The sequence below is a fragment of the Humulus lupulus genome, chromosome 2 (genome assembly GCF_963169125.1).
Source record: "Humulus lupulus chromosome 2, drHumLupu1.1, whole genome shotgun sequence".
Taxonomy (NCBI): domain Eukaryota; kingdom Viridiplantae; phylum Streptophyta; class Magnoliopsida; order Rosales; family Cannabaceae; genus Humulus; species Humulus lupulus.
In genome coordinates, this window is record NC_084794.1 from 151,948,576 (window position 1) to 151,956,417 (window position 7,842).

The window sequence follows — 7,842 nt, forward strand, 5'->3', positions numbered from 1 at the left end:
CTTGGTAATTTGTTACCTATTTTTATTGTATTATGGATAACATGTATTGAAATGTCAGAGAACAAGATTTGAAAATTTCAATCATGATATTACAGAGGGATGTGAATCATTTTAGGATTTTTCAGAATATATTAAATTTAGTTGTTCTATAATTATTATGAAGTCAACACGTGGTAGTTTTAAAATAATGAATAAGGGCAATTGTAAAGACCAAATCTATCCATTTATTTAAATATTTTTAATAATATATGAAATTAATTACATTTGATAGATTTCAAGAAGAGGTTTGGATAAGTAAAAAGAACTGACCTTGCTTGACCTTTCTATGGGTTGATCGCGTAAGACCCTTGAGGGTCAGAAGGGTTTGATCTCACCAAAACCAAATTATTCAAATGAGTTAACTTCCCACCTTAGGTTTACTAATGTGGACCAATTACGACAAGAATTTCTAAACTTTAACCGACATAATTTGTCTATAAATAGCACTTCGATGGACTTGATAATAGACATTGGCTTTATTATTCGCTACTTTTATATTTTCTTGTAGAATCTTGTGAGAAACCTTACTTGAGAGTTGGAGTGCCTTCAAGCAGATACCCATAAGAAAATTTTCATATGCTATCTTTATGTTAAATATGGAATAATATTGCTTTCAAATTTTTAGATCGAACAATAATCATCTATAAAAGTCAAGAAGAACCTATTTTCTCCTCTAGTAAACATTCTATTAAATTCACATTAGTCATTATGCATTAAATCTAGCAAATTTGAAGATCTCTCAACACTAGGAAATGCGACATTTCACAATTCTTTTAATAGTACAAGAACTTCTATGAGCAAGTTTATCATGTCATACAGAAATAGAATTATAAGCAATCACAAAGCAGGAATTATAGGCCACTTTATTATTATTTTCAAAGGTGCAAAGCTTAATCATTTCATCATAAGAATAGACATTCTCAACAAAATTGCTCGATTTTGACAAGAAGAGTTTTCTAGATTAAAACACTACTTTGATACCATGTTTGGGTATAGATTAGGGATAAGCGATGAGCCCTAATTCCTGACAAGAAATCACCAAGACTCAAGTGAAGCTCAAGCACGTCAAGCACCCATTCCAAACCAAGACCTTTGATACATTAGCCATCATAACCAATCAGTGGCTAGTCACCTGATAACTCTATGATATAGAGTTATTTATTCTACTTTTAAACTTGATTTTATAAGAAAAGAGTGGTGAATTGATAACTTAGTGTTGAATATTTAATTATTTTTCGTCTTTATGTCTTGTGTAGTTGAATTTTAAAGTTGAGTTTTGTTTTTAGCTATTTTGGAATTAAATAACTACTTTGATTTTATTTTCTGTGTAAAAAGAATTCAAACTAGAATGGGAAGCAAAAGGAGAGGAAAAATGGGCAAGAAGGAATTGAAAAGTGCTGAAATGTGTAGAATTGCTAAAAAGATTGTTGCATCATTCTGGAGCTGCGTGGTCAACTATAGCCTAGTTGGAAAAAGTCAATGCAAAGTGGCTTTGAGAGTTGGTGTGGGCTGTAAAATTTGCCACATGAGCGTACTTATGTCAGAACAGTGATTGACCAATTGGAGGTGGACCTAAAAGTGGAAAGAAAGAGAATTGGACTTGCTAATTTGGGAAGGAAAGTTGTACCCTAGGAAAAAGAGAGTACTAGCCGTATGGGGGAGAGGAACCATTGTAGAGAGAATTTTTGGAGAGCAGAAAGCACATAGGAAGAAGAAGAAGTAGTACAAGAAGTCTAAAAAGGGAAAGAAAAAAAAGGAGAAAACACACATCTTCATTGAAGAAATTTTGTTCTTATTATTCTCTCTCTCTCTCTCTCTCTAAATTTGCATTTTCTCTTTTGAATGGTTATTTTAAATACCCATGAATGTTGAATTGGAATTTGGGTTTTGGTTTGTGAATTTTACCATGAGCTAAATTATTTGAGACTTGAATGGCTAAAGCACCCTAAATCATAGTTATGAAGTTTCAATGCGTGATTAAGTAATATCTCTCTTTGTTTATCTAAGTGAGCTTAATGCTATATCTATTGCTGGAAAGTTTAGATTTGGTGGAAATTACTTGGATGAATCAAGATATTACCCTTTATTAGGTTGTATTTAGTAAATAATATAGGAATATATTATTTGCCTTGCATAACTCATAAAATTTGGTGCTTATATTTGTGTTCTTATATCTGAATTGACATAGGAATATGTTGAATTAGATTAAAGAAATTTTATGGTAAGGTTTGGAAAAATCATATGAAATATTTGGGAATTTTTATTAGTCTGGGAGGTTTTGCTAACAATTATGTAGTAACATTTTGGGCAGAATATTTATTTAGGGAAGTTTAGTAATCCAAGTCTACTTTTCACTGGTGAATATATCTTTTGTGTTAATTCCTGCTTATTGTTGATTTTTCTAAACATTTCTAAATTTCTCTTATTTTCAGTTAAGCTTTCAAAAAATCATTCCAATTATTTTTGTTCCAAGTTCCTAATTGCTTAGTATTGATTTGCACAATCTAAATCTAAATCAATACATGCGAAGACAATACTCACTTACCACTGTATTACTTGTTTTGTGACTGTGTATACTTACACAATAATAATATAGAATTTTCACAACAAGTTTCGGCACTGTTGTCAGGGATTGGAATTAGAATTTTTTCTATTATTAATTACTTTGCAATTTATTTTCCTTATTTTCATTAATCTTGTGCTTTGCTATATATTTTGTTGCATGAACGAGCATCAAGATCTTGAACTAGCCCCTATTGACCTTGAGAATGAACGTATATTTCGAAGAAGGCTAAAGGAAAAACAGGCTCAAGTTCACCTTGCTATGGCTCAAGAAGGTGAAGTGGTTGAGGAGATGAGAGCTCAAGTTCACCTTGCGGCTGTTGGAATTGTTAATGATGCAGCCAATGCTTTGAATGCCACCAATGCAATTGTTATGGCCGATGATAGAGAGAGGGCCATAAGGGAGTACACTACCCTAATGTTGAATGAGCTAAATCTTGGTATTCTTAGGCCTCAAATTCAAGCAGCTCAATTTGAGTTGAAGCCTGTGATGTTCCAAATGTTGCAGACAGTGGGTCAGTTTAGTGGGCTGCCTACAAAGGATCCTCATCTTCATCTTTGTTAATTTTTGGATGTTAGTGATTTCTTTAAGTTACAAGGCATTACTGAAGAAGCCTTGAGGTTGAAATTGTTTCCTTTTTTTTTTTCTAAGGAATAGAGCTAGAGCTTGGCTCAATACACTTCCTTCCGACTCAATTACTACTTGGCATGAGCTAGTTGAGAAATTTTTGATGAAGTACTTTCCCCCAACGAAAAATGTTAAGTTTCGGAATGAGATTATTTCTTTTCAACAGTTGGAGGATGAGTCGGTATGTGACGCATGGGAGATGTTCAAGGAGTTATTGAGGAAGTGTCCACATCATGGCATCCCACATTGCATTCAAATGGGCACTTTTTATAATGGTCTCAACGCCTCCACACACATTGTTTTTTATGCTTCGACAAATGGGGCTATTCTCTCTAAGTCCTACAATGAACCAAATGAGATTTTGGAGCAGATTTCCAACAATAATTACCAATGGTCTGATACTAGAGCCCCAACAGGAATGAATGTAGCAGGTATTCATGAGGTAGATGCTTTGACTACTTTGACCTCACAAGTTTCACCTATAACCAACCTTTTGAAGACCATGAGTATGGGGGGTAACTTACAACCATCTCCTATGGGCCATGTAGCAGAGGTTTCTTGTGTTTATTGTGGAGATGGGCATACATTTGATAGTTGTCCATCTAATCTCGCTTTGGGTTGTTACATGGGGAATCAAAATGCCAATCGCAACAATTCATATTCCAACTCTTAAAAACTGGGTTGGAGGAATCATCCAAAATTTTATTGGGGAGGTCAAGGAGCTAATTCTAGTGGTGTAGCCATTCCAAACAAGCCTACTTATCCACCAGGTTTTTCCTAAAAACCACCAAGAGCTCAACTGCCTCCTCCAGAAGTTTCTCTGGCAAGCTCTTTGAAGAATTTGATGAAAGAATATATGGCAAAGAATGATGCAGTAATTCAAAGTAAAACAAAATCTTTGAGGAATCTTGAGATTCCAATGGGGAAGCTAGCTAATGAGTTTAGGAATAGACCACAAGGCACCTTGCCTAGTGACACCGAAAATCCATTGAAAGATGGGAAATAGCATTGCAAAGCGGTCACTTTGATGAGCGGTAAAAATTTGGAGTTGAATGAGGAAAAATCTAAGAGCACAAATGAGCCCACTCCAATCCAAACAAAGGAGGAAAAAGGGAAGGAAGCAAGAAATTATGGGTTGTTAAATCTTGATTCTGCTCAGAATGCTACAACATCGTCTCAACAAACTGTGGCTGAGAAGTCAAATGTCAAACCCCCACCACCATTTCCCCAACGATTTCAAAAGCAACAACAAGATGGCCAATTTTGGAGATTTTTGGATGTTTTGAAGAAACTTCACATCAACATACCCTTGGTGGAAGGTTTGGAATAAATGCCCAACTCTGTGAAGTTCTTGAAGGATATTTTGACAAAATAAGGAGGCTCGGTGAATTTGAAACGGTAGCTTTGACTGAAGGTTGTAATGCTATTTTTAAGATTAAAATTCCTCCTTTGTTGAAGGATCCAGGAAGTTTTACAATTCCTTGTTCTATTGGTGGTAGAGATGTCGGTAGAGCACTTTGTGATTTGGGGGTTAGTATTAACTTGATGCCCATGTCAATTTTCAAGAAGTTGGGAATCGGTGAAACAAGGTGAACCACTGTCACTTTGAAATTAGTGGGTCGCTCTATGGCACATCAAGGTAAGATTCAAGATTCTCTTATGCAAATTTATAATTTAATTTTTCCAACGGATTTCATTATTCTTGATTATGAAATGAATAAAGATGTTCCTATAATTTGGGGAGGCCATTTCTTGCCACCAGAAGGACTTTGATTGATCTTGAAAAAGGAGATCTTACTATGAGGGTGAATGACCAACAAGTGAATTTTCTGTGTTCAATGTTATGAAGTTTCTGAATGAGTTAGAGGACTGCTATTCTTGGAGTGTGATTGATGCTATTGTGACTGAGAAATTACAAAAAGAATCTTGTAAAGAAGGAGTGGGGGTGATTTCTCTTGAAGAGCTTGAAGAAATGAGTTAAGAGGAAGAAATCCAAGTTGGACTTGAAACTTTTGCCTAGTCATTTGCCTAGTCATTTGAAGAAATCCAAGTTGGACTTGGACTTGAAATGGGTGGAATCCAAACAACCTTTTACTAAATTTGGAAGGAATGTTGAGTCTTTGGAGTTATCGAAAAGAAATTTCAAGCCTTCTAAGCCATCTATTGAAGAACAACCAAAGTTGGACTTGAAACTTTTGCCTAGTCATTTGAAGTATGTTTATTTGGGTAATGAAGAGATCTTGCCCGTGATTGTTTCTACGATGTTGGCAGTTCAAAGAGAGAATATGTTGCTTGATGTGTTGAAGAAATACAAGAAGGCTATTGGTTGGACCATGGAAGATATATAGGGTATAAGTCCCTCACTTTGTATGCAATAGATTTTGTTGGAAGACTGTTGTAGCAACTCTGTTAAGAAGCAACGAAGGCTTAAACCCATTATGAAGGAAGTAGTGAAAAAGGAGGTGATCAAGTGGTTAGACGCTGGTATTATTTACCCCAATTTCATATAGTTCTTGGGTCAGCCCGGTTCAATGTGTTCCCAGGAAAGGTGGAGTCACAGTAGTTGCTAATGATAACAATGAATTAATTCACACAAGAACGGTGACCGGATGGCAAGTTTGTATGGATTATCGGAAGCTAAATAAGGAAAAAAAAGATCATTTTAAATTGCCTTTTATTGATCAAAGGCTTGATATATTAGTAGGGAAGGAGTATTATTTCTTTCTTGATGGGTACTCGGGCTACAATCAAATTTGTATTGCTCCAAAAGATCAAGAGAAGAACACTTTTACTTGCCCATATGGGACATTTGTTTTCCAAAGGATGCCATTTGGGTTATGTAATGGCCCTGCTACTTTTCAACGATGTATGATGGCTATTTTTTCCAATATGGTGGAACAAACTCTTGAGGTGTTTCTGGGTGATTTTTTTGTATTTGGTGATTCTTATGATGCTTGTTTGGCCAATCTTGATAAGGTGTTAGAGATGTGAAGAAAAAAATTCGGTACTTAATTGGGAAAAATTCCATTTTATGTTGCAAGAAGGCATTGTGTTGGGTCATCGATTTTCTAACAAAGGCATTGAGGTAGATAGAGCAAAGATTGAAGTCATTCAGAAGTTGCCACCACCAACTACAGTTAAAGGAGTTTGAAGTTATTTTTGGACATACGGGTTTCTATAGAAGGTTTATTAAAGATTTCTCCAAAATCTCTACACACATCTATTATTTACTTGATCAAAATCGAGCTTTTGAGTTTACCAATGACTGTCAAGAAGCATTTGTGACTCTGAAGAAAGCTCTTATGTTCACCCCTATTATTGTAGCTCCCAATTGGTCCCTTTCTTTTGAGCTAATGTGTGATGCTAGTTATTTTGTTGTAGGTGGAGTGCTTGGCCAAAGAAGAGAGAAGGTATTTCATTCCATCTATTATGCCAGCAAGATACTAGCTAACGCTCAATTGAATTACACATCCACGGAGAAGGAACTTTTGGCTGTGATGTTTGTTATTGACAAGTTTAGAGCTTACCTTGTTGGGACTAAGGTTGTGGTGTACACAAATCATTCTGCCATCATGTATCTTATTGCGTAGAAGAATGCCAAACCAAGTGTCATTCCTTGGGTGTTGCTTCTTCAAGAATTTTATTTGGAAATTTGTGATAGAAAAGGAACGGAGAATCAAGTGGCAGACCATCTCTCTAGACTTGAAGATTGTACTGAGGAGAGTTTTGAACAACCAATTATGGAGACATTCCTCGATGAGTAACTCTTGGTGGTAAGAAAAGATTCAATGCTATGGTGTGCTGATTTTGTGAATTGTTTGGTGAATGGAAGGACTCCACCTGATTTCAAGGGCCAACAACTTAAGAAATTCTTTCATGATGTGAAGTTTTATTATAGGAACGAGCCATTTCTTTATAAACAATATTCAAAGCATTTGGGAGCACTATCATTTAGCCCCTTATGGAAGGAATTTTGGGGGTCAAGAGATAGCAACCAAGGTTTTTCAATCGGGGTTTTATTGGCCGTCTATTTTCAAGGGTGCTCATGAATTTTCTAAGAGGTGTGATAGATGCGAGAGGGTTGGTAATATTTCTGTTAGAAATGAGATGCCTTTGAATGTTTTCCTTGAAGTGGAGTTGTTTGCTGTTTGGGGCATCGACTTTATGGGACCTTTCCCTCTATCTTTTGGGAATTTGTATATTTTTGTGGCTGTGGATTATGTACCAAAATGGGTTGAAGCGATACCAAGTCTCACCAATGATGCTAAGGTGGTGATGGAATTTTTGCAAAAGAATGTGTTCACTTGCTTTGGTACTCCAAGAACTCTTAATAGTGATGAAGGTACCCACTTTGTCAACATGTTCTTGGCTACTCTTTCAGCCAAGTATAGTGTGAGATACAAAATTGCTACAACCTACCACCATTAAACAAATGGCCAAGCGAAACTATCCAATCGAGAAATTAAGGGTATTTTTAAAAAAGGTGGTGAATCCAAATTGAAAGGATTGGTCTCAAAAGTTTGATGATGCTCTTTCAGCGTATAGAACGACGTTCAAAACTCTGTTAGGAATGTCTCCTTACCATTTGGTTTTTGGGAAAGCTTTCCATTTGC

The 7,842-nt window shown here is 35.8% G+C and overlaps 1 non-coding gene across 1 annotated transcript; it reads right to left on the bottom strand.

Moving 5' to 3' along the window:
• Positions 1 to 3,362: 3,362 nt before the first annotated feature.
• On the bottom strand, positions 3,363 to 3,469 carry LOC133820583 (small nucleolar RNA R71). Its single transcript, XR_009886989.1, has one exon. It is a non-coding gene; the product is annotated as a small nucleolar RNA R71 (small nucleolar RNA).
• Positions 3,470 to 7,842: the final 4,373 nt, after the last annotated feature.